The sequence below is a fragment of the Oryx dammah genome, unplaced genomic scaffold, assembly GCF_014754425.2.
Source record: "Oryx dammah isolate SB20612 unplaced genomic scaffold, SCBI_Odam_1.1 HiC_scaffold_19, whole genome shotgun sequence".
Classification (NCBI taxonomy): domain Eukaryota; kingdom Metazoa; phylum Chordata; class Mammalia; order Artiodactyla; family Bovidae; genus Oryx; species Oryx dammah.
In genome coordinates, this window is record NW_024070203.1 from 38637641 (window position 1) to 38664082 (window position 26442).

Genomic DNA, 26442 nt, shown 5'->3' on the forward strand with positions numbered 1-26442 from the left:
GGCAACCCACTCCAGTATTCTTGCCTGAGCAATCCCATGGACGGAGGAGCCTGGAGAGCTATAGTTCATGAGGTTGCAAAGAGTCAGACAGTTGGTGACTAAACAACAAGAGCAATATTCCATTGTATGTGTATAATTTTTATGTTCTTTAATGGCAGCATAATGCATGTACAGAAAAGCACACTGAAATATACACCTTGCTGAACTTTCCCAAGAACACCGCAGAAAGAAGAGGAAGGGTACAAGGTGTCGCAGACTCTTTTGTAACTCAGCCTAGAAACTGCCATCACTTCCAATATCAAGTCTGGGCTGAAACTTGGGACACGACCCATCTGTAAGTGAAGGGGAGAGCTGGATATGGGTAAGAATAGGAATTCTATAACAACGAGCACAAATCTGGCAGTCGTTTTGTTCCCCACTGAGTTTTCTTGGGTGTATCAGTTTCTCTTCTCCTTCAGTTTTGGTGTCTAGCTCAAACCATCCCAACCCAACACAGACAAGTTGAGAGATTTTGCCTTTATGATATTCTTTCCAACTGTGAAATCCAAAGCACTTGATTGATTTATGTTAAATATCACTAAATGATAGAAAAATCGCCTTGACTACAATTTGAGGTTCAATGTGAAACAAAATGGTAGCTAATAAACATTCTACTCGGCATATCTTCTGTAATTTTTAACGGCTCGCGGTGAAATTTTGCATATGGTTAGAGACTTGAAGGACCCGTGATGATACCAGAAGACGTGCATCATTTACAGGCTCACTGATGGTACCAGGAAAAAAGGAAAAATAATTACAGATGCTTTGATATTAATGCACACGGTCATAATGACTGCCTTTACTAGATCCAGGGCCACATTCCATAACGAGCCTTCGTGGGGGACTGAGTGTTGCATAGAGGCGCCAGAAACACTGTTCCTATTAATGAATTCTAAGCTGTGACAATGGCAATACTGTATTATTCTGTGAGCAAATGCTGCTGAATTCACAGACAGGTGACATTGTGTGGGCACTAATGTATATGGAGCGCTCTCTTGTAATAAGTCTGCTATTATCTTTAGCACAATAACGCTGAATGTGCCCGGACGCATAAGTAGGCGCTGTTAGTTAAGACTGGACTTAACTCTTTGTGGTCTGATTTCAGCTGCTTCTCACAGCCCTATTGGTAATTTCCACCCTCAGAAATTCCCATTCTTGTTTTCATTTTATTTTTTGCTGCATTCACTCTCTCCTACTTCCCTAGTCTCAATCCTTTCTTTTTTTTTTTTTTTTAAAGTCATTATGCTGAGTAATATTCTATTGTCAATCTAGAGGGGCGGGTTAGGGTAGGAGATGGGAGGGAGGTTCAAGAGGGAGGGGACATATCTATAATTATGGTTGATTCATGTTGATGTATGGCAGAAACCAACACCATATTGTAAAGCAAATTATCCTCCAATGAAAAAAAGAGAGCTTTTATTGAATTTGTTAACAATATTGCTTTTGTTTTATGCTTTGGTTTTTTGGCCCTGAGGCATGTAGGATCTTAGATCCCCCACCAGGATTGGAACCTGCAACCCCTGCATTGGAAGGCGAAGTCTTAACCTTAACCAGGAGGGAAGTCCCCTTATGTGTATTTCTATAACAACCGTCTTTCGCATCCAAATTCTTCTCTGTTTGGAAATAGGTATTTGCCCATTGGAGGAGAGTGTTGGATTCTGTTTGCATCCGGGGAATCCATGAGAGATGCCTTCTTGTGCTTTGTCTGCACCTCCCATTCCATCCCCCAGCCTCCGAGGGGCTCCATAGGGCAGGATCATTTCTCCCAAAATAACGCATCCTCTAAGCCACGGTGACACCCTGGGCAGCAAAGGGACAGTAAACATCACTGCTGATTAGAGTGGTGCTCAGTTTGCTAGCCCCACAGAGGGGCCTGGGAGGCAGGAGAAACATGCTGGTTCTCGTTGGCCTGATCACACATGGTGCCCAAGGGCAGGTGGACACACAGTGAGACACTGCCAGGAGGGGACACAGGGCCAGCCGGGGTGGACGCAGGGTCCTCAGAGCAAGTGCCTTCTCCTCCACGTCTGCTTGAGGATGTCCACTTTGGGGATCAGTCGTGGAGCACAGCAGCCTTCGGTCCCTTTGGCCTTGCACCACGACTGGCTGCCTCCCTTGCCCAGAGCCTGCAGCTTTGGCATTGTACGGAGGAAAGTGGGAAGCAGAGCCTACTGCATCCCTGGGCAGCATTTCTGTCAACTGAAGAGGCCATTTAAGCAAAACAGTTAATTACCTTTCTGCCTCCCTGCAACCCCTGGGAAGGTCTGAGCCAGTCAGATAATAAGCTTAGAGGGCAAGCAGCTGAGACTTCCATCAGGCTGGGGAGTGACCCCTATCCCATTCCATCACCAAGTGGGGAGCAGAGAGTAGGGAGCAGAGAGGGGAGGAAGGAGCAGAATGAACAGGCGCCGCTGCAGTGCAGCTTCATCATTTCATCCATCACGTGGCAAATTCCTAGGATATTAGAGAGCTGCTAATTCATAGGTGGGGCTTCCCTTGTGGCTCAGTGGTAAAGAACCCGCCTGCCATGCAGGAAACACAGGAAATGTGGGTCAATCCCTGGGTCAGGAAGGTCCCCTGTAAAAGGAAATGGCTACCCACTCCAGGATTCTTGGGGCTTCCCTGGTGGCTCAGATAGTAAAGAGTCTGCCTGCTGTGCAAGGTCCTAGGTTCTATCCCTAGGTAGGGAAGACCCCCTGGGGGAGGGCAGGGCAACCCACTCCAGTATTCTTGCCTGGAGAATCACAATCTCATGGACAGAGGGGCCTGGTGGGCTGCAGTCGCAAAGAGTCGGACATGACTTAGTGACTAAACAATAGCAACAATTCACAGGAAAGGCAGCCAGGCCTGGCCTTGGAAATGCAGGCAACTTTCAATAGGACGGTTTTGGGAGAGCCCGCAGCTGAGCACTAACACTGTGCGGCCACTGCCACTAACCCAACCCTCCGGGCTCAGATTTCTGGCTGATAAAATGAGGACTGGACAGTGGACCCTTGCTCCACAAGGCACCTTTAGATTCTGTAATGCTAAGGGAAATTGCTCCAGGTGCAGTGGGGTTGGGAAGACAGGGCCTCCTCCAGGCTGGCAGCCGGCCTGCCTGCCACCAGGTCTGGGGGACAGTGTGGCTGTTTTCCTGAGTGTGTGGGCCCAGCCAGGGAAGCAGCCCTCTAGGGCTCACCAGAAGCAGGCCACTGGGATCCTTCCTGAAGAAGCACAGTCAAGTGAGAAAGAGAAAGAGCTGAGCCTTTAAGATAAGGGCAGGCACTGGCCTTGGGGAAGCGAGGCGTCTTCAGGCATCCATCAGTCCTGGCTGGGAGAGGACTCTGGATGGCTTGCCTTTGGTTAAGCTCACTGGCTGTGTGGGCTCCCAGCCACTTGGACCTCAGGGTGTCTCCGGAGTTCTGTCCCCTGTTTCCCCTGCCTGGCCCTGGCCTCTGCCTAGTGCCAGTTCCACAAAAGACTGATGCCACACACAGACTCTGCCCACTGCCTGGCCCTCCCCAGCCACTGTCCACTGGGGCCATCCCACGACCGGAAGGTCAGCCCACCGACGTTTTCCCTGCTGGTCTGGGGTCTGGCCTCACCTCTCCTGGTCGGATATTACCACCGTGTTTCGGCCTAGGTTGTGACTCTGTGTTGTCCCCTGGTCTCTGCAGTGAGAGACCTAGAGGCTGAGACAGGTGAGTGGTGTGAAAGGGCCTCCCAGCCAGTGGGAGTCAGACTAGGGGACTGAGCCAGTCACTCTATTTCATTCATTCCCCACATCTTTGAGGGCTGGCAGACCAGCACTAGACACACTAGAACACAGAGAGAAAAAACATCTCTCCCTGCATAGTCCAGTGCTGGGGAAACAGACAGGGACAAAATCAGTATGCAAAAAAATTAAACCAATCAATAAGTAAAAAAAAAAAATATTAAAAATAAAAAGACTGATGCTGAAACTGAAGCTCCAATACTTTGACCACCTGATGTGAAGACCTGATTCACTGGAAAAGACCCTGATGCTGGGAAAGACTGAAGACAGGAGGAGAAGGGGACGACAGAGGATGAGATAACTGGATGGCATCACTAACTCAATGGACACGAGTTTGAGCAAACTCTGGGAGATAGTGAAGTACATGACTTAGCAACTGAACAACAACTACAAGTGAGTTAGAACATAACAACTCCTGTAGGGAAAACAACATCAGTGAAGGAAGACAAAAAGTACCAGCAACAGGAAGGGTTCTGCACTTTTAAAGACGTGGTCAGAGAAGGCCTCATCGAGGAGGAATATTTGATTCAAAATCTGATGCACGTAAGGAAGGAAAGAGGACTCTGGGCAGAGGGGAAAGCAGGTGCAAAGGCCCTGAGGCACGACTGTGCTCTGTGAGAGGAACGTCGAGGAACCGGTGTGAATGGAGATGTTAGTGTGGGGGTGGTGGCAGAGCTTATCAAGGGGCGATGGGCAGGGGAAGGGTGAGGGCGGGGGCTCGGAGGGGCTGTGCTGACGGCTGGACAAGGTTTACTCTGAGTGATTGGAGAGTCCCTTCGGGAGCTGACCCGTGTAAGTCATTGTCTGACTGTGTTGTGGGTTCATTCTGACAGCTGAGATGAGAGCCCTCTCATCTTGGTCCAAAGAGGACCAAGGAGAAGACGGCATCCAGGTTGGGGGTGTTGTGATCATGCTGGTGAGGCATGACATGACTTGACCCAGACTGGCCAAGCTGGAGGAGGTAAGAACTGGAGTCCAGACAGCCTTAGAACAGCCCGATTCACTGACCGCATACACGTAGAGTGCGAGAGAAAGTGTGGAAGCAAAGATGTAGGGGGTGGATTTTTGGCCTGAACCACAGCGAACCTGGAGCTCTCCATCCTCATGACAAGGAGAGGGCTGGAGGGGCAGTGTAAGTGAGGGGCTGAGGGCTGCATAGACCCCAGAGGATGGTCCATCACCACAGCCAAGGAGTGGAGTCTGAAGCCCATGAGAGGAGAGTCCTCCAGGGATAGACTTGGTGCCTGAGGCACAGATTTGGCATTCAAGTTAACAAGGCAGGTTGAGGTTAGCAGAGAGGGGGTGCAGCAGTGCAGAGAGAAGAGAGTGGTCAAGGCCTGAGCTTGCGGCCTCCAGTGAGAGCAGGTCAGGGAGCCGAGGAAGACCAGAGAGACTGGAAAAGAAAGGCCCAGTTAAGAGGGAGACAGGACAAGGGGCTGAGCAGGTCGATATCTTGGGTGGTTGTCCATCACAGCAAAGATAAGGCCTAAGGATGATAGCTGGTTCCAGCAACGTGGAGGCCATTGTTGAGCTCAATTTTGTGTAAAGAAAACCCTTCAATACTCTAGCTGTAGCTCCAGCCCCAACCTTAGCCTCTTGGAGAAGGGATGGGTCCAGGCCCGGCTGACCACAGGGATCTCTTCTCTTGGCTTTGGTGCTTATTCAGGTCCAGCCTGGCCGGTGAGACCACACTCTGGCCTTTTCCTCCTGGAGTTGTTAGGGCAGGCAGGCCCATCCCCTGAAGTTGCTAAGCTGTTGGGGTGAACATCCTTGCCTCTGGCAGAGGCTTGCCTGTCGGGTGGACCCACTCCTTCTGAGATGAAGAGCCAGATCCCTGATAGGAGCATCTGGACTGGGCCTGGATCCAGTCCTGCCTGAAGCCTGATCCCTCCTTGGAATCCATGTCCCTTCCCAGCCGGTAAGCTCTACTTTAAGCTCCTTGGAATAATCCTCTGTCCCTCGCCTCCACAGGGATTTCTCTGATGCCCGCTCCTGGAGAGAGAGCGTGAGGAAGGGCATGTTGCCAACTCGCTGACTGACCGGCTGGGTCTCTGAGCTGCTGGGCTAAGACTCTGGCCATCCTTGAGGGGGGTGACCCTCTCAGTGAAGCCTCACTAAGTAACCCCCGGATTCAGGACTTTTCTCTGCTGCTTGGAATTGCGTGGCAGAGGCTGACCTGGGCAAGACCAGACAGGGTCACCTCCCCTCTGCCTGTGGCAGCTTGTGACGCAGGTCTGCAATTGGGAGCAGGTAGGGTTACAACCAGAGATACTAGGGGAGGGTATCAGGTTCCACCTGTGACCCAGGAGGTGATGTCCTGGGGTCACGGGATTTGTCCAGGTACTGGGAGTTCCCTGGGAGATTATGAAAACCATGACGGGGACTGCCACAGGCCGTGGGCCCAGCATCTGGGGAATGCAGATGAAGTAATGGGAGACCAGGGCACGGGAAGCTGTTGCTAAAACAAACTGACTAATTCTGCTGGCTGACATTTCTCTGGCTTGGTGCTTTTTTTAAAGGGCCAGCCACACACTCATTGCAGTGTCTTAAAGACACTAGGAACAGAGCGTAATCCACTGGTGCTGGCTTTCAGTGCTGAAGATCCAGTGTGCCACCTGGGGCATCTTCTCCATGTGTTTTTACCCTTAACAGGTCTGAGTGCAGAGGGGTTGTTTGGCTCATCTCATGGCTGTCTCCTATGTGGCCAGATGTGTAAGTCAGCCGTGAGAGAGCCCTGATCTCTGCACCCTGACCAGGTAAACGATGCTCCAGTGATAATTCCTGGTTACCTAGGCTGAAACTAGAACTTCAGAGAGCCCTGGGTGTCAAGACCCCAAGGTCTTGATATAAATCCCATTCATCTAAAATCATTGCCTCATTGCATGTGTGTGTGTGTTAGTTGCTCAGTCATGTCCAACTCTGTGACCCTGTGGACTGTAGCCCACCAGGCTCCTCTGTCCATGGGATTCTCCGGGCAAGAATACTGGAGTGGGTTGCCATTCCCTTCTCCAGGGGATCTTCCTGACCCAGGGATTGAACCCTAGTCTCCTGCATTGCAGGCAGATTCTTTACCATCTGAGCTATCAGGAAAGCCCTATTGCCCCTTTGCTTGCTCCTATTTCAGGATTCCTTGTTTCCTTTGAGAAGACTTCTCTTTCACACCAACCCTTTCATCATCTAGTGACACTGAGCCTTCCATCCAATCGTATACTTTCCTGCCATCATGGAAATGAAGGAGACCAGCTCAGCTAACCTCACTAGCCATAGAGCCATCCACTTGGAATCTGTAGCGACAGCAGAGAAGGCAATGGCACCCCACTCCAGTACTCTTGCCTGGAAAACCCCATGGATAGAGCAGCCTGGTGGGCTGCAGGCCATGGGGTCACGAAGAGTCAGACACGACTGAGCGACTTCACTTTCATGCATTGGAGAAAGAAATGGCAACCCATTCCAATGTTCTTGCCTGGAGAATCCCAGGGACGGGGGAGCCTGGTGGGCTGCTGTCTATGGGGTCGCATAGGGTCTGACATGACTGAATCGACTTAGCCTTGACAGATACGGAAACAAAATCTACTTATTGCTCAGATAATTAGGCTTCCCTGGTGGCTAAGCAGTAAGGCATCCACCTGCAATGCAGGAGTGCAGGAGACACGGGTTCAATCCCTGGGTCAGGAAGATCCCCTGGAGAAGGAAATGGCAACCCACTCCAGTATTTTCTTGCCTGGAGAATCCCATGGACAGAGGAGCTCAGGAGGCTCAATCCATGGGGTCGCAAAGAGTCAGATACAACTGAAGTGACTTAGCACACAGCACGCTCAGATAATTGGAAATAGCGCACATTACCAGACTAAACACGCTTGCAGGAAGGGCGGATTTAAAGTGTTTAAGGGAAAAAATGTTTTAGACACCCTCAAGCACTTTAGACCGACACACTGCACCCAAACGATGGGTGCCAGGTCCACAAAAATCGTCTGGATTCCCAAAAGCAGGGTTTTGAGGATTTGTGGAGGCAGCTGGTGTTCACTCTACTTTTTATTTACGGCAATAAAACTACCTAAAAACCCTATCATTCGCTCTTTAAGCTAATTTCCTTCGGCCTTCTCCCACCATCATCTAAAAAAGATCATTTTAATTTATGACTTTACCCTCCAATGAGATATAAATCTTCTGGGTACCACAATTTGATGCTGCTTTCTAAATCAGATAAAGAAAATGTTTTTGAAATTCTTTCCACACTCCCTGTAGTTGGGACATAAACACAAGAGAAGAAAGTCCTGAGGCTTAGAAGTCCGTAGGTCTTTCTGTTTTCTGGAACAGTGGGTTTTATTCTCCCAGGTCTCAAGCTTTTTGGTCCCATCCTGATGCCAGGAAGGTGAGCAGAAGCTGGCTTTGATTGTGTTTGTTAAGAAAGTGTCAGCTGCTATAGCAGAAAAATCACCCCATGGTAGCTGCCTTACATGCCACAAGTTTGTGTCCTGGTTTCCAGACAGTCCAAGGCTGACTCTCCCAGCCGAGCAGCTCTCCACCTTATTTGTGGCTTCACCAGGTTCAGCATGCGGCTCTTGATACAGTTCCTGGGGTCCACTCATTCCTGTGGCTGGAAGAGAAGAGGGCGTGGAAGGTCACAAGTGATTTGTGATCCAGACCTGGGATTGGTGTGGACCAATTGTGCTCATTATCCACTGACCATTCAAACTGTGGTGCTGGAGAAGACTCTTGAGAGTTCCTTGGACTGCAAAGAGATCAAACCAGTTAATCCTAAAGGAAATCAACCCTGAATATTCACTGGAAGGACTGATGCTGGAGCTGAAGCTCCAATACTTTGCCCACCTGATGTGAAGAGCCGACTCATTGGAAAAGACTCAGATGCTGGGAAAGATTGAAGGCAGGAAGAGAAGGGGATGATAGAGGATGAGATGGTTGGATGGCATCACTGACTCAATGCACCTGAGTTTGAGCAAACTCTGGGAGATAGTGAAGGACAGGAAAGGCTGGTGTGCTGCAGTCCACGGGGTCACAAAGAGTTGGACACGACTGACTGAACAACAATAACGATCCTCTGTCCAGAGCAGGATGGATGCTGGACCACAGACAACCACATCTCCCTGCGAAGGATGCAGCTTAACTGCATGCCAGCCTGAACTTGTAACAATAGTGTCTGCTTTCTGTGACCACAGTCAAGAAGCTTTTGGCTCTGCCAGTGGCCAGAGTCTTATTCCAAAGGATGTGGGAATACTTGCCAGGGCCTCAAGAGAGGGTATTAAATTAATTTCCTTGGTTTGCCACTGGGTTTTGCTTACCTCATTAGCTTCTAGATTGGAATTCGACATCTTAAAATCTCAGTCTATAATGACATAGAAAAAGACAGCAACCAAAAAGTAAGGAGCCTGTAGCAAAAGAAGTCTGCCTTTCCCTGTTTTATATATATATATATATATACATACATACATACACATATATAAATCATCTGAAAATGAAAGTAGTAAAATAAAATAGTTTAGTGGTGTGGGGCAGGCCAGATCAGTCTCTCTTCCTGTCTCTACCTCTGTCTGTGAGACCAGGGTATCATTTATCACTGAGCACCTGGCCCTAGTGGTAAAGAACCCGCCTGCCAAGGAGGAGACTCAAGTTTGGTCCCTGGGTCAGAAAGATTCCCTGGAGAAGGAAATGGCAACCTGCTCCAGTATTCTTGCCTGGAAAATCCCGTGGACAGAGGAGCCTGGGGGTATGCAGTCCGTGGGGCCGTAAAGAGTCAGGCATGACTGAGCAACCAAGCACACACACACACACACACACACACACACACACACACACACACCCTGACTCTCATGTTTCAGGATGTCAAGCCTTGTCCGGATCCCCAGTCCCTTACCCCCATGGCTGAGTCATCTCCTGCCCTTGGGCTGATGTAGGAAAAATTCTCCAGCCCACCACATGGTAGCTGGGGAGTTTTGGCAACTTATTTCACCTTATTTGTTCTGAGAAGATGGGGTCAATAATTCCCACGTCACGGCACGTTGTAAAGGTGAGGGCAGATAGTGAAGGAGCAATCACCTCCACCAGTGTCACTACCAGCCTCCCTCCTGCCTGTCTCCACGTGGGGAGAGGAGACCTCCAGGGCCTTTGTCCCGATGGTGGAGCTCCTCTCCTCCCCACCCCCCACTGCCCAGGCTTCCCGCTTCCCCCAGATTCAACTGCTGTGAGTTCTTTCCATTCAGGCAGAAATCAGAGGGTGTGAGGGTGAGAGAGAATCTGAGCCAGACAAAGAGGCGATTACCCCCACACGACTGCCCACTAAGAATTCTGGCTGGAGAAAGGGCTCTTCTGCAACTTGTTTTTTTGCTAATTCTGCCCAAAGAACCCAAGAGGGAAGGCCTTTGGTCCACAGACTGCCCTGGTCTCATTGTCCTGGTGTAATTCAATGAAGCCAACCCCGGTGTTTTCTATGCTTTATCTCTTCTCTCCTGTATTTCCCTGATTTATCAGCAGCTGTTAACCCCAGTTAGCACCAGTTCCATTGACCAAGTCCTGCTAACGCTAGCATGTTTTACACACACACACACACACACCCCTCCAAGAAAAACCTCACCTTTAAATGGAGGGTGGGTGGTACACTGTGTTTCTCAGGTGAGGCCTGAGTATGTGATGGAGAAAGATGAAAATTGCTCCCCATTACCCCCACCTTGCTCTTCTAAACTAAGTTTAGGAGAATCAATTATAATCCTTAAATCTTCTCATTCTTACATGGGCTTATTTCTTACTTAGCTCTGGTATCCCACTTTGAGCCAGTCAGAGGAAAAAAAAAAGCCCTTTGCACTGGCAATACCACACTGTATGCACCCACAAGGATGAGATTCTGGGATCCATCAACAAAAGCCCTGGCTGCTTCCCTAGTAATCCTAAAGATCAACAGAAGAAATTGCTTGAAGTGGGTGGATAAATTCCTTAGAATAATCCTGCCCAAACCCTTCAGAATTCTTTTATGATGCCTTTATATCTCTCAGCTTTCACCTAGGAAGAATCCAAAGTGCCACCAAAAAGAATGTGCCAGGCTGTTGAGAAGGAGCGTGGCAGCTTCCAAAGGACTTGTATTTGAAGACATCTATTTGAAGAGTACTTGGAGAACAAGTCCCGTTGATGCTAACTGTAATGCTGAGGGAAAGTTTTAGCCAGGTTTCAATGGGATGGAGAGATAGTCGCTTTTTTCACCCTGTTGAAAATGTCAAGGGAGGCAAAATCACCCGGTTGGGCAGGTTAGCATCAACCCTACTAGAAGCTTGTCTGGTGGGCTGAATTGGAATGAGGCCTGGGGCCAGCAGGCTGCAGTGAAAGGTGTGGTCTGGCAGGCAGAGCTGAGGCAAGTGGGCCAAGTCCCTGGCAGTGGGCACTGTAGACTGCACGCTATGGGTGGGAAATTTTCATGGCATCATGTAGGGTGGGATGTATTCACTGCAAAGAATAAGACCAGAGATGGAAGCTCAGTTGGTGCTTGAGAAGCACATGAGTTCGAGGCAAGGCCAAGGGCTAGATCCTTCTCCAAGTCTTATTTCTAAGCAGAAATCTTCCTACCATAGTCTCCCTTCCTCTGGTGAATATCCCAGACTTCATAGTAACACAGCAAAAGAAGCTAGCTGGAGGAGATACTTCTGACTGACCACCAAGTTCTGTTATTCTCATTATCAGTGGAAAAAAGGGCACATCCTTTTAAAACTGAAATAGAATTGACATATAGTAAAGAGCAAATTCCATGGGCTTCCCTGGTAGTGCAGTGGTAAAGAATCTGCCTGTGATGCAGGAGATGTTGGTTCACTCTCTGACTTGGGAAGATCCCCTGGAGAAAGGGATGGCAAACCACTCCAGTATTCTTGCCTGGGAAATCCCATGGACAGAGGAGCCTGGCAGGCTACAGTCTATAGGGTTGCAAAAGAGCTGGACCCGACTAAGTGACTAACACTTTCCTTTTCATACTCAAGAAATCAACGGTCCAATGGAAGTCTTTAGATTTTGGTTTGTCTCTAGCCAGTCTGGAATTAGAGAGTTGTCAGTAGCATAGGGACAAGATTTTGCTTTCAAAATATCTTGTCTTTTGAAAGACAAGATCTTTCTTTCAAAGAAGCTGGACATGTGCAGAGATATGGCGGCAAATCAGTGATTTTCTCTTGATATTTAAAAAAAAAATCACATTAAGGTGAAACTGAACTTTGCCCCCTCTGTCTGCCATATGAGAAGAAGGTACCCATGTATTGGTACATACAAACCTATATTTGATCTAAATCTTCCCAGAGTAAGTGAAAATGTGTCATTACCATTTATTTAGGTTCTATTTAGGTTCTTACAATGGGCCATAAACTCTCGATGCATAAACACATGATGTGAAGAGCCGACTCATTGGAAAAGACTGATGCTGGGAAAGATTGAGGGAAGAAGGAGAAGGGGGTGATAGAGGATGAGATGATTGGATGGCATCACTGACTCAACAGACTTGCATTTGAGCAAACTCTTGGAGACAGGAGGATAGGGAAGCCTAGCTTGCTGCTGTCCATGGGGTCACAAAGAGTTGGACATGACTTTGCGACTGAACCACAACAAAACTCTTGGTATAATCCAACCTATTTAACTGATGCTTAAAGATGAAGAAACAGATTCAAAGAAGATAATTAATTTCTCATCACCATGGAGACAGTGAGGGACAGAAGCAAGTTTGAAACCCATCCTGGTACCCAAAGGCCAAGTCCCCTCCTGAAAGCTCTGCTGCTTTGTATTTTGATTGTTCAATGTGTTGTTTCGGGCTTTTGATTTTTACATGAGAAATAACCTCCCAGACTCTGGTTCTGCTCTCACCACCTCCTCACCCCCAGGCTGGAGACTAGCCTCTATTACTCAGAAGAACTTATGAAACTCTGTACTTCTTCATATTCAAGCATCAGCACGTCTGACTTTTGTTTTCAGTCCAGAACCTGCTCTATTTTCACAGAACAAAATTCCAGCTCCATTCTGAAAATGAAACAACAGCTGGTCCCCAGAAAACAAGCCAGATCCCGGGTCCCTACTTTAGCACAATCCAAAGTCATGGTTTTCTGGTTAGGTGCTTCCAAGGCCTGTCCCCTTGATAAGGGCTTTCAGACAGACCAAAGCAGGGGAAAATGAAAGAGACCCTTTCTTTTTCTTGTTGTTCCAGATCAGATAACGTTGCCTGATTAGTTCCTCCACTGTGAATTCACACCGCATGTACCCACATGCCAGCCCTCTGCTAAAGGCCATCAGCTGTATTGCTTCCTGCACAATCATTCATATTTGCCTCACGCCTTCCCTCCTCCACCTCTGTTTCCTGCTCCTCCCCATGAAGCAGCAAAATGCCTGCAAAGAAAATGTGTCAACAGGTAAAATTTATAGGAGTTTCCTGGCCCACACAGAAACATGAACCACAGGCCTCCCCAAAGGAGATATTTTCTTACCCAAGACACTTATCCTCCTGAATACGCTGTGATTCATTCACATCTGAGTTCTCCAGAGACACCAGGTATCTTTTTGATAGAATCAGAGTGTGGAGCTCCTGTTTGGGAAGAGTGACTTTGATGAGGGCCAGTTGGGATTATTTAGCTGTGGTTATAGAAAAACCCAACCCAAACTGTCTTAGTCAAAAAGGGAATTTATTGACTCAGACACTGGAAAGAGAGTGCTAGCTACAAACAAGACTCAATTCAGGGCTCAGACTTCTCAGTGGCACCTGCCTAATTTTAAAAACTTTATCCCTTGCTCTGCCTTCCTTTGTGTTGACTTCAGCCTTGGATTTTATGGCAGAAAGGTCCCTGCTAACCCACTTATTCTCTTATATTTTATGCCAAGGGTTTTATGTGACAGTCTCTTCCCCAGAAGATGCAGTGAAAATGTCATTGCATTTCATTGGCTCTGACTAGGTCACATATGGTCCACGAAGATTGAAGGATAGGGAAATGAGACGCCTGATGGCTTAGACCTGGATCACAAGATCCACTCTGAGACTGGGTGTGAAGTCCACTTTAATTGGATGGCATGGAAATCAGGTACCGTCACCAAGAAGACTCCAGTAATGTTCACTGCGTTGTGTGTTGCCTTATAACAAATGATGCATGTATATTATATAATGTTTAATGTCCACTGTTGAAGTCAGCTGCGTACCTTGAAAGTAGATAGAACCTGCTCATGTAAAATAAGAATTTATGCCCAAAGCCAGGCTAGTTGGAGAAAAGGTTATTTGCTATTTAACTTTCAGGAGTGAGCCTAGAAAACACGCAAAAGTTCCTCAAAGTCTACAGCAGGACTGGCTTGCATTGTTAAAGCACAATGAGCCTTTGCCGGCTTCGTAGTGAAAACTATGGCAGTGAGTCTTTCTTACTGGTTTCACTGAGTTTTTGTTTTCTAAGAAGACTGTGATGTTTTAAAAATCTCTGTAGCCTGGTTAGGCTGGTTTTACAGGACTGAAAGGGTTTATGGCAGAAACTTGAGAGGTCTTTGGAGGTATTTTGACCATACAGACACCAAAAGATATTCCCTAAAATATTCTTTCTTCCATTCAGCTTTCTCATTTGTCTTTCTAAATAAACATCTGGGATTAGGTTATTCATTGTTCTTATCAACTCTCAATGATAAATATTCACCCTTTTAACCACTGAACAGTTGTTATTGATTATGTACTTCCTTAGATCAAACACTTGGTTGACTATATCAGATCTTCTCTAAGCACTCCACATGCATTATTTCATTTATGCTTCATAACTATTCTATGGCATAGAGACTATGATTACCATTCGAATTGTATGGAAGACGGAACAGATATAGAAGAGGTTACATATCTTGCCCAAGGTCACATAGTTTGAGCCAAAGATTTTAAAACCATACTATATAAACAGATTTTGCCCCTGCCCCCCAGGATATGGCATAGGAAGACACTGTGCGTGCTAAGTCACTTTAGTCGTTTCTGACTCTTTGTGACGCACTGGACTGTAGCCTGCCAGGCTCCTCTGTCCATGGGATTCTCCAGGCAAGAATACTGGAATGGGTAACCATTCCCTTCTCCAGGGGATCTTCCCCATTCAGGAATTGAATCTGAGTCTCCTGTGTTGCAGGCAGATTTTTTTTTTTACCATCTGAGCCACTAGGGAAACCCATATGGATTATATGCATATGTGTATACATACATAATACATTTATAATACCCATATGTCTGCATACCTACAAACATATACACACATATAATAGTGCTATGACACATGCACATGTATACTGTCATTGAATACACAAAGTATATATTCACTCATTGTATGTATATGTATGTACAAGCCATTTATTTTGAGGACACAAAAATTCCCAACAATAATCCAAACCATTTTTTAAAAGCTCCCACTTTGGAATCAGTAGCTTCCTCCAGGCCTCGTGCTATTTTTTTTTTCTTCTGGTAAACAAAGTTTTCACTTTTATTTATTTCCTATTTTTCCCATTCAGTTTGAAACAAGACAAGGGTGACTCACTCAGCACAAAAATGACTGAGTCGCTACCACGCATGTGTCCGTGCTCAGTTGTTCAGTTGTGTCTCTTTGCGACCCCGTGGACCGTAGCCCGCCAGGCTCCTCTGTCCATGGGATTTCGCAGGAAAGAATACTGGGGTGATTTGCCATTTCCTTCTCCACGCGGGGCACTACATATATGAAAGCAGACAGAGTTGTATAATACACCACAAGGAATCTTTGCAAATAACTCATTGTCTGATGTCAGCAAATCCTCTATAACCTTTTTCTTTTTTTAAAAGCAAAACATTCACAGGCAACTATGCTCCATATTATGTAACAACCTAATTGGGAAAAAAAATTGAAAAAAAAATAGATACATGTATATGTATAGCTGAAAGAAGTTTAATCTGTATGGAGGATAGGGAAATAACATTGCTTATTGTAGATTTGGAGCAAAACTCAGAAACACTTAATTAGAATATTGTAAGCAGAAATCACTTTTTGTTTCAATTCTCATTAATGATATTTTGTGAAGGACAGGGAAGCCTGATGTGCTGCAGTTCATGGGGTTGCAAAGCCCGACACAACTTATCAACTGTACAATAACAACAACAACAAAAATATTTTGTAAATTTTTAGGCTGCTTTGCTCAGCAATGACAGTCTATATAGTACAATTTAGTTTTAAGTTTTATTTGAAATCCCAGTGTGTCTTAGCTATTCAGGACACGAATGCTCACAGAGGCAGCAGAAGTGTGAGTGACCCTCATGCTATTTAAATATGGCGGTGACCCCGGGGCTGCAGAGCATGGGGGAGATGGGAATGCTAACTGTCCATCCCACACACACAGCAGCGGGTGCAGACCTGGGACCGTGGTCCCCAGTAAGAGGTCGCTTTCACGCCTATGATGCCCAAAGACAGACCCGCAGTCCCCCTCAGCAGTTGATTAGTTAGAAGACTATTTATAGACCTCAGCGCTTTTCTCAAGACTCCTTCTCAATTCCTGCCCGCCCCTGCTCTCAGCAGACAAACTCACCTTGTGAGTCATTGAGAAAACTGAGGTCATGCATGTGCTTTCTGGTAACTTCCCACCCTTTACCTACAATTTACCTACACCCACTTCTGTCCTCCCAGCCTGACCTCCAAAGGTAAGGTGGCCCCCTCCCGGGCACACAAGCCTCTCAGGGGGATCTGTGTTCTCTGGGCTCCTGGGTTCATCTCCCACTGCTTTCCCTTCCAGGAGGCTCTCCAATTTCCAGGTCCATTTCCACCACGGATGCCCCTCTGCCTGTGGAGAGGCTGTGCTCTCATCCCTTTCCTGGACTCTGCAGTAGCCTTCTGACCTGCTTCGCATTTCCATATGCCCTCTTGCACAGCAGCAGCCACACGGCATCTTTTAAAATGCAGGATCATGGACAATTCCCAGCACACCAGCGCCAACTCTCCTACATTGCATTATTTCCAGAAATCATATCAGAATATAGGTAACTACTGGTGATATTGTGTGGATGCGTGCTCAGTGGCTCAGTCCTCTCTCACTCTTTGTGACCCCATGAACTGTAGCCAGCCAGGCTCCTCTGTCCATGGGATTTTACAGGTGAGAATACTGGAGTGGGTTGCCATTCCCTTCTCAAGGGGATCTTCCCATCCCAGGGATCCAAACCACATCTCTTGCATCTCCTGCATGGGCAGGTGGATTCTTTACCACTAGTGCCACCTGGGTAGCCCAAGGGTTGTATTAAATCTTCTCTACTTTCCCCTTCCCTCCCTTCCTTTCTTCCCTCCCTTTGAAAGTAAGCTGTTTGCATTTGTGAGTAGCTGTTAATAAGTAACACAGTTCTCAGGGTCCACCTTAGAGCAGATGTCTTGAGCCAGTCACCAGGCTTCCTTCCACGTGCCTTGTCAGGCACCTCCCCATCCTCCCCATCCTTCCCTGGCTCTGCTCTCAGCACCTCTTGAAAATTAGGGACACTAGCACCTCCTTGGTTGCTACCTATCTTTGTTCAGTCTTAACATCCTTGGTCCCTGACTGTTTTCAGACATCACAGCACGAGTCCCTTCCCCTCACAGCACTAGAAAGGTTTCTTTTCCCCTCCCTGGATGTCTCTTGTTCTGACTTCATCTTGAATGCCTGTGTTTGTGGGGTTCTGAGCAGAACCCCTCTCTCCGAGCTCTCCTGGTTTTCTGTGGGTGACTTTATCCCCTGACATGTTTTGTGTATAGTCCTTATATCATGCTCATTATCCTCATCATTTTAGTTTCATCTGGTGAGTCTTGGAGAGCTGAAGTTTGTCAGCAATGAGGTTTGCTTACTGGGCTGTAGGTATTAATCCAAGAGGAATTATAGCTTGGTTTTCTAAAACCTTTCTTCTTGTTTTATTGTCAATACTATTAATATATTCCTGAGGACAATGAAGGTTTAATGACATGTTGAGATAAAGCAGCACATTTTCTCAAGTCTTCAAGAATATCTGGTTGCAAAAAAGGCCTTTTGTGCCTCCCGGAGCCTATGGCAGTTCTGGCGCTGGGATTCAAATGGGCATGGGTGCTGAGGTGGAGAACCAGGCTCTTCTATGGATCTGATCTCAGGCTTTAGCGGGAAGCTGTGCTCTCTGGCCAACCCCCTGGATGGGGAGATGGCCAGGTTGCAGCTAGCGCTGCACAGAGAGGACAGCGACTTTGAAGATTGTCCAACGAGAGTTTTACATGACCTTCACTCGGAAGTACAAACTCTAAAGGATGAAGTCAATATTATTCTTGATAAAGCAAGCTTGGAAAGTCAACAACGTGTTGGTTTCATAAAGGCAACAAAAATATCGATGAAAAAGAATTCAGTGGATATCATGAAAATAAAAGAGTTTTTCCAGAAGTATGAATATAATCTACATGCCAAGAAAAATTCAGTGGTTGAACAAAGAGTCACTGACTCTAAACCAGAGTCCAGTTCAGTTCAGTTCAGTCGCTCAGTCATGTCTGACTCTTTGTGACCCCATGAATTGCAGCACGCCAGGCCTCCCTGTCCATCATCAACTCCCGGAGTTCACTCAGACTCGCGTCCATTGACTTGGTGATGCCATCCAGCCATCTCATCCTCTGTTGTCGCCTTCTCCTCCTGCCCCCAACCCCTCCCAGCATCAGGGTCTTTTCCAATGAGTCAACTCTTTGCATGAGGTGGCCAAAGTATTGGAGTTTCAGCCTCAGCATCAGTCCTTCCAATGAACACCCAAGACTGATCTCCTTTAGGATGGATTGGTTGGATCTCCTTGCAGTCCAAGGGACTCTCAAGAGTCTTCTCCAACAGCACAGTTCAAAAGCATCAATTCTTTGGTGCTCAGCCTTCTTAGCAGTCCAACTCTCACATCCATACATGACCACTGGAAAAACTATAGCCTGACTAGACGGACCTTTGTTGGCAAAGTAATGTCTCTGCTTTTCAATATGCTATCTAGGTTGGTCATAACTTTTCTTCCAAGGAGTAAGCGTCTTTTAATTTCATGGCTGCAGTCACCATCTGCAGTGATTTTGGAGCCCCCCAAAATAAAGTCTGACTCTGTTACCACTGTTTCCCCATCTATTTCCCATAAAGTGATGGGACCAGATGCCATGATCTTCGTTTTCTGAATATTGAGCTTTAAGCCAACATTTTTACTCTCCACTTTCACTTTCATCAAGAGGCTTTTTAGTTCCTCTTCACTTTCTGCCATAATGGTGGTGTCATCTGCATATCTGAGGTTATTGATAGTTCTCCTGGCAATCTTGATTCCAGCTTGTGTTTCTTCCAGCCCAGCCTTTCTCATGATGTACTCTGCATAGAAGTTAAATAAGCAGGGTGACAATATACAGCCTTGACACACTCCTTTTCCTATTTGGAACCAGTGTGTTGTTCCATGGCCAGTTCTAACTGTTCCTTCCTGACCTGCATACAGGTTTCTCAAGAGGCAGGTCAGGTGGTCTGGTATTCCCATCTCTTTCAGAATTTTCCACAGTTTATTGTGATCCACACAGTCAAAGGCTTTGGCATAGTCGATAAAGCAGAAATAGATGTTTTTCTGGAACTCTCTTGCTTTTTTGATGATCCAGAGGATGTTGGCAATTTGATCTCTGGTTCCTCTGCCTTTTCTAAAATCAGCTTGAACATCAGGAAGTTCATGGTTCATGTATTGCTGAAGCCTGGCTTGGAGAATTTTGAGCGTTACTTTACTAGCATGTGAATTGAGTGCAATTGTGCGGTAGTTTGAGCATTCTTTGGCATTGCCTTTCTTTGGGATTGGAATGAAAACAGACCTTTTCCAGTCCTGTGGCCACTGCTGAGTTTTCCAAATTTGTTGGCACATTGAGTGCGGCACTTTCAAAGCATCATCTTCCAGGATTTGAAACAGCTCTACTGGAATTCCATCACCTCTACTAGCTTTGTCCGTAGTGATGCTTTCCAAGGCCAACTGGACTTCACATTCCAGGATGTCTGGCTCTAGGTGAGTGATCACACCATCATGATTATATGGGTCATGAAGATCTTTTTTGGCTCTTCCTTCTGGTTGTTTACTGCTTGGGGTGAGTTTGGCAGAACTTGGGATACAATGTACTGCTCAAGACCAAAATCAGAAAGTTGTGAACTATGCGGTGACTTCTCAGAAACAGAAGTGCTTAGAGCACTAAATACTACTTGAGTAGTACAGTATCTCAAGTTCTGCCAAACTCACCCCAAGCAGTAAACAACCAGAAGGAAGAGCCAAAAATTTTAACTCCATTTTCCAAATTGTCACAAGTAAAAACTCCAAAACGTGCACTAAAGATGGATGATTTTGAGTGTGTAACTCCTAAATTAGAACACTTTGGTGTCTCTGAATATACTATGTGCTTAAATGACGATTACACAATCGTACTTAAAAATGTGAGGACTAACAGTGAGGAGACCATAGAAATAGAAGAAGGGCCCAGTGATAATGTCTTTGTCACTCCTGGCCTCAAGACCCAGCCGTTGGAAAAAAATGATGCTGAACACACCCATTCTCCCTCCTGCACTGGTTTGAAAGTCCCTTCTGCAAAGAGCAACACGGCTTTGGTATCCACAAATTATCCATTATTGAAAGCAAACAGTTCATCAAATAATTTGGAAATGAAAAAAAGTTCATCGTTAGTTTCAAGTTCAGGCAAGTGTTTTGAGAATTTTGCAGGTCCCTCTTCTCCTACGATTTTTTCTTACGAGAATCTTCTCAAAACACCTACACCTCCTGAAGTTACTACAGAAGATTCCAAAAGATATTTGCCAGATTTTGTCAAAAGAAAGCTGAGCGCCGAAGAATTGATACTTTTGAACTGTGGTGTTGGAGAAGACTCTTGAGAGTCCCTTGGACTGCAGGGAGATCCAACTAGTCCATTCTAGAGGATATCAGTCTGGATGTTCTTTGAAAGGAATGATGCTAAAACTGAAACTCCAGTACTTTGGCCACTTCATGAGAAGAGTTGACTAATTAGAAAAAACTCTGATGCTGGGAGGGATTGGGAGCAGGAGAAGGGGACGGCAGAGGATGAGATGGCTGGATGGCATCACGGACTCGATGGACGTGAGTCTGAGTGAACTCAGGGAGTTGGTGATGGACAGGGAAGCGTGGCATGCTGCAATTCATGGGGTCGCAGAGTCGCACACGACTGAGCGACTGAACTGAACTGAACTGAACTGAACTGAACTCAAACCTAGCGACTCTGGTAGCAGTTAGAGTGGTGTCACCCAGCAAACTGTTCCTTCCTCGGCATGGAGGACAGCACGTGTGAGATACTGGCAACAAAGAAAACTGGTGAAGAAATGATGTGGGTCCATCCTTCCATTATAGAAACTGAGCAGAGATGAGAGCAAATCTGGTCTCACTTTGTTTTTGACATTCCCCTACATCTTCCCCCTTTTGAAAAACTGACTCATATTAAAGATGAGTATGGTCACTGATGTCATAAAATGCTTTTTGTTAAATATGATTTAATCTAACCTGTCTTATTGATGTGTAGATCAGCTACTCACTTTTGAAAGATCATTATTATTTCATTGATTTCAAGTTTACCCTGCCTCATGAAACTGTGTGGTTTAAGTAATATTAGGAAGCAGGATAAATAATTTTTGAAATATAAAAGTTACTGTTTGCCACTCAAATGAGACCACCTTCAGTCTTCTCAGGGCTGGACAGTTGTTGCTAGAGCTGGGCTTCTTCCTTGGGACTGGCTCTGCCCACTGTCTCCTCTGATGACTGTCCCAAGTCTTCTACACCTTTTATTTCAACAGTGCTCTTTAAGACACTGCTGTTTACAAAAGACAGCCTAAACTGATTCAGAAAAAGAGGAATTTACAGGCCTCGGTAGCTAAAATGAAGTGGTGTCCCAAACATTTGGACTTAGACATTCGCCTGCTGTCATGTCAGGATGGATGTTTTCCTCTAACTTGTCAATTTCATCCTCTCAAATCAGCTCTTCCCAGCACATGACTGTGACCTCCTCAGACTCCCATGTAGCTCAGCACCCAACAGAGCCCGAGCCTCACCCTCTGGAAGATCCTGGGTGCCCTCCTGAGTGGGTGCTCCTCTCTGGATGGTCAGCTGTGCCTGCGGACCTATCTCTGAGAGCGTCAGGCTGCCCTGTCCATGGAGCCCAAGAGCCTTATGATCTACATCAAGCTGATTCAGCAAAGATTATCCTCTTTTTTGGTTGTGCTTTGAGAGTCATATGGGAAGACCCATCACGTTGTGTCTCTTCATTTTGTCAGAAAATTGTCACTAAAAAAAACTTATTCTCTGTCCTAGGAACTACTGTGTAGTTATAATTTAAGTTCTACTAAGTATAATGTTCCCTTGTTTTTCAAGGTAAGCTCTGGTCAACCTTATAGTATATGATGCTAACTCCTGAACTGTATCAACCTTTTGTACACTGTTTACTGTGGCTTGGTATATATAAGTCCATAGAGTGGACAGGATTGCTTAAGGAGGAGTGAGTGTATTCACAGTGTACTAAGGACTGAATCCTGGAGTTCTCATTTTAGAAGATGGAAATAGGCAGAAAAATCTAGCAAAGGAGATTGAGAAGCAGCTAGGGAAATAAGAAGAAAATAGTTCAAGAAGAGTGATCAATTCTATCAGTATTATTGAGAATTCAAGTAAAAAAAAGACAGAATTACCAGACTTGGCAAAATTACTGTTACTGACAGCACTGATGAATTCTGACCGAGTGCTCAGGACTAGTGTCTAGAGTTGAGTGGTGAGGTCAGAGGTGAAGAAGCAAAGACAATGAACTGAGATGGCTCTTTTCATGAATTTTGCTCAAGGAGGGAAAGAGGAAATGGTGTGACAACCAGATGGGGTATGAGTGAAACAGGAGTGTTAGAGATGGGAAATAAAGAACATTATATGAAAAAAAAAAAAAGAATTTCTTGTTGTTTCCCATCCTCCACTCCTTGCTGACCTTAAAATTTGCTCCTCAAGTTCAGAGGCCCGAGTCCCTAACAAAAATGTTTTCATGCCTGAGCCCTCTACTTTGATCTGCACTGAGTGGTGTCACCAATCCCCGCTTCTCTCTTATCATCATCAAGCCTCCTTCAAGCCTTCCTTCCCATCCCCCTGAAACAATTATGACAGATCAGTCTGGCACCTCTATGTTTATCTGGATAAAAACGTATAAGCACCCTCCAGTGCTGACAAGGTGCAACCTCTGCAGAGGCTGCCAGAGGGGTATCAGAATTGAGCCAATAGGACCATTTCTCAGATGCATGAAATAGATCCAAATTAAAATGACGTGACTTTTACATTCATCACATCTTCCTAACTTTTCGCTATGATTGAAGCTACTCTAAATATGATGTAAACAAAAGTATTTCCCAAATTATAAGCTAATTTATTTATTTATTATTTATTTATGTATCTTTTCTATAAGAAAATCACTCTATTTTTTCTCTTTCTTTTTATGTTTTAAATTATAAAAGTATAATAACATATTTACAGGAGACTTGGAAAACACAGAATGAGGGTACATATAGTGCCACTATTATATTAAAATCATTTTTATAAGTAGATAAACTAAGATTTTTAGTTGGAGTTTCAATATCAAACTCTCAAAAATGAATAGAACAAATAAACAGAGAAGTAAAAGGATATAGTAGACCTGAAAAGCACTATGAATCAATTCAACATAACTGAGAGTTACACAATTTTCATACAATAGTAGGATACAAATTCTATTCAAGTTTCCATAGATTATAAGCTAGGAGACACTGGAACATATCCAGGGACATGAAACAAGGTGCAGAAATTTCATGGTCTAAAAGTATTGAACCCATACTGAGTCTGTTCTCTTAACACTGTGGAATTATGTTAGAAATCACTATCAAAAGATACTTGAAAATAATGCACATAGTACAATGTGCTTAGTCGCTCAGTTGTGTTTGACTCTTTGTGACCACATGGACTGTAGCCCACCAGGCTCCTCTGTCTATGGGGATTCTCTAGGCAAGAACACTGGAATGGGTTGCCATGCCCTCTTCCAGACATAGTACAGTGAAAACACCCAATTTGTGATTGCTCATGAATGTGAATGATTGGTTGAGTACTGGTTTCCCTCATTTATCCTTGCTCCCCTTTCGCACATGCTCTTCTCAGAAAATACCCAGGGTGTCCTGGGCCATATTGACTAAGCATTGCTGCTTTGGTTACCAATGGAATATGGTGGGCTCCATGGCTTGGACCACAATGCCTCCTTCCCTGCTTCTTTTTATAGTTCAATCAATTCAAGTTCGGAGTACTCTGTTTTCACATATCCTATTTAACTTCCTTCTTCCCCTACATCTTTCAAATCTTTCCAAATTAGATGAGAAAAAAATGTAATATTAGATTTTCTACCAAGAGTTTGAGGCTATGGAATTAAACGAGGACTAGTACCATACATGGTTCTCACCGAGTTTAAAATCTAAAGTAGAGAATTATTTATTTTGGATTTCCCTGGAAGTCCAGTGGTTAAGAATTCATCTGCCAGTGCAGGAGACCTGGGTTCGATCCCTTGTCCAGGAGGGATTCCGTATGCCACACCACAACTAGAGAGTAACTCCCACTCACTGCAACTAGAGAAAGCCCCGTGCAGCAACAAAGACTCAGTGCAGTGAAAAATAAATGAATAAATTAAAAAAATTATTTATCTCTATGGATGTCTATGTATCTATGTACTCAATGTGAAATAAAACAAGGAGGGTACACTGATCTGATTCAAAAGAAAGTTCTCTTAAGGAAAAATCAGTTTTACACATTTCTTTCTTCTTTCATTTATTTGTTCTCTCTTGCTTTCTCTCTTTCTCTCTCTCTCTTTTTTTTTTTTTTTTGGCACCATTTTACAGCATGTGGTCTGTTGATACGCTTTTGCCTTATTTACATGACCCTGTCCTATTTTTTAGTTTCACACAGGGATGGAAAGTGTGTGCATGCCTGGTGGCAGCCTCTTTGTCTCCCACTTGCCTTTTCCTCCTCCCTGTGAAATCAGATCTCTGCAAGAAAGGGCCAAGATCACAGCACGTGTTAGGGAACGCACAGAGTGACCTGTAATCTCTCCCTCCTTCTGTCCTTCCATTTCCTGTCTATGGAACAGATCAGCCTGAATTTTTCTGCAGCACTGGCAGGATCAAAAGTCAGGCAAAGTTGAGCTGTGTTCCACTTCTATTATGAAATAATCGTCATATCTGCATCTGTGTGATAATACAGACACATATGCCCGTGAAATTATCTACCTCCTAAGCATCCATTCACGCTGGGAGAGGATGATGAATGTACCAGATGCTCCCATGTCGTGGTGAGCTCATGGAGATGGGTGGAGCAGGGCAGCTTGCCAGCTGTTTGGGTGGCTTCATCAGGACAGCACGTCAGCTCAGTAGCTCCTGCTGTATCACCCTGATACCCGTTCTAATATGTCCCATTGGAAGAAGGCCAGAGCCCTGACACTAAGATTTAGGCCTATTTTTCATCTTCTGGCAATCACGCTTTTCCTCTCTTGTCCTCCCCCCTTGCAAACCTCCAGCTATGCCATTACTGTGTCTCCCCAAGTGCTACTAAGCCTTACTCTCAGGCTAGGGCTCCTGTTTCATATGGTTGTATTTGGTCCTTGAAATATTTACCAAAACGTATTATTGGGTTTGGGCCAGACCTTGGCCTAGAAACCAGATAATCTCCTTTTCCCAGAATCAATAGCTTTCATCTATTCCTGAGCTCCTAAAAGCCAGCAAGTCCTCCAAAATGAAACACTCGCCAAACTTTTGCCAGCAGACCGAGGCCTGAAGTCAGAGCTGGAAGGGGAGGATTATGAGAGCAAGCTCCTTGGATCAAGCAAAGTGCTTGTCCAGGCTCCCCTCCTGCAGCAGGCAGAGCATCGGCAGCCTCAGTGGACCCTGGACTATGCTGGAGCCACGTAACAACGCCCAGGGGCCTACGAGTCTGGGCCGTTGGTGTGGCCTGGCGGTTGCCAGCTCCCGGACTCCGTCCTCCTCCCACAGCCTTTGTGTCCTTGAGCTAGACTGAGCTGGCTTGACTTGAGATCAGACCGGCCCTGCAGTCCTATTGTTTTAACAAGTAGTGCTGGTGGCAGGGGAAGCTGAGGGGCGTGCTCATCTGAAGTTTTAAATAGAACCCCATCCGGACTCAGGACTAGCTCCTAAATAGTATCCGTGTCCACATGGTCTGCCCAGTAGGGGTGCTTGTCTAAAGGGCGCACCAGGCAGCTGATAAAAGCTGGGTGTTACAGGCTGTGGGAAGGAGATGGATTTATTTGTTTGACATTCTGCAGTGTGGTTATTTTAAATATCTGGGGGACCAAGACATACACACACACACAGGAATTGCTCCCCTGTGCTGTATCATGAGGCAGCAGTGATGACTTTCTTCCTTAATTTGGAGTAGGATATTTGGGTGCTGTGTTTGTGTATTTGTTTATCTGCCATCTCTGGCCATAGGGCCATGGCAGGGACCAGGGTGTGGCAAGAGGAAGTATCTTGGTTAGAAAGTATGAAAATTTCTAGTTGTAGCTTATACCTATTTTTTATGGCCATTTTGATTTGTGTTACCTGCTGGGTTTTCTATAGAGTCTGAAAGGCATACAAACTGTCAAAATTCAGAATGAAACCTCAGAAAATTTAATTTAATTCATTCTAAAACT

At 45.6% G+C, this 26442-nt stretch overlaps 1 pseudogene; it reads left to right on the forward strand.

Moving 5' to 3' along the window:
• Positions 1–21078, forward strand: part of LOC120878805 — an 82887-nt pseudogene extending 61809 nt beyond the window's left edge.
• Positions 21079–26442: the final 5364 nt, after the last annotated feature.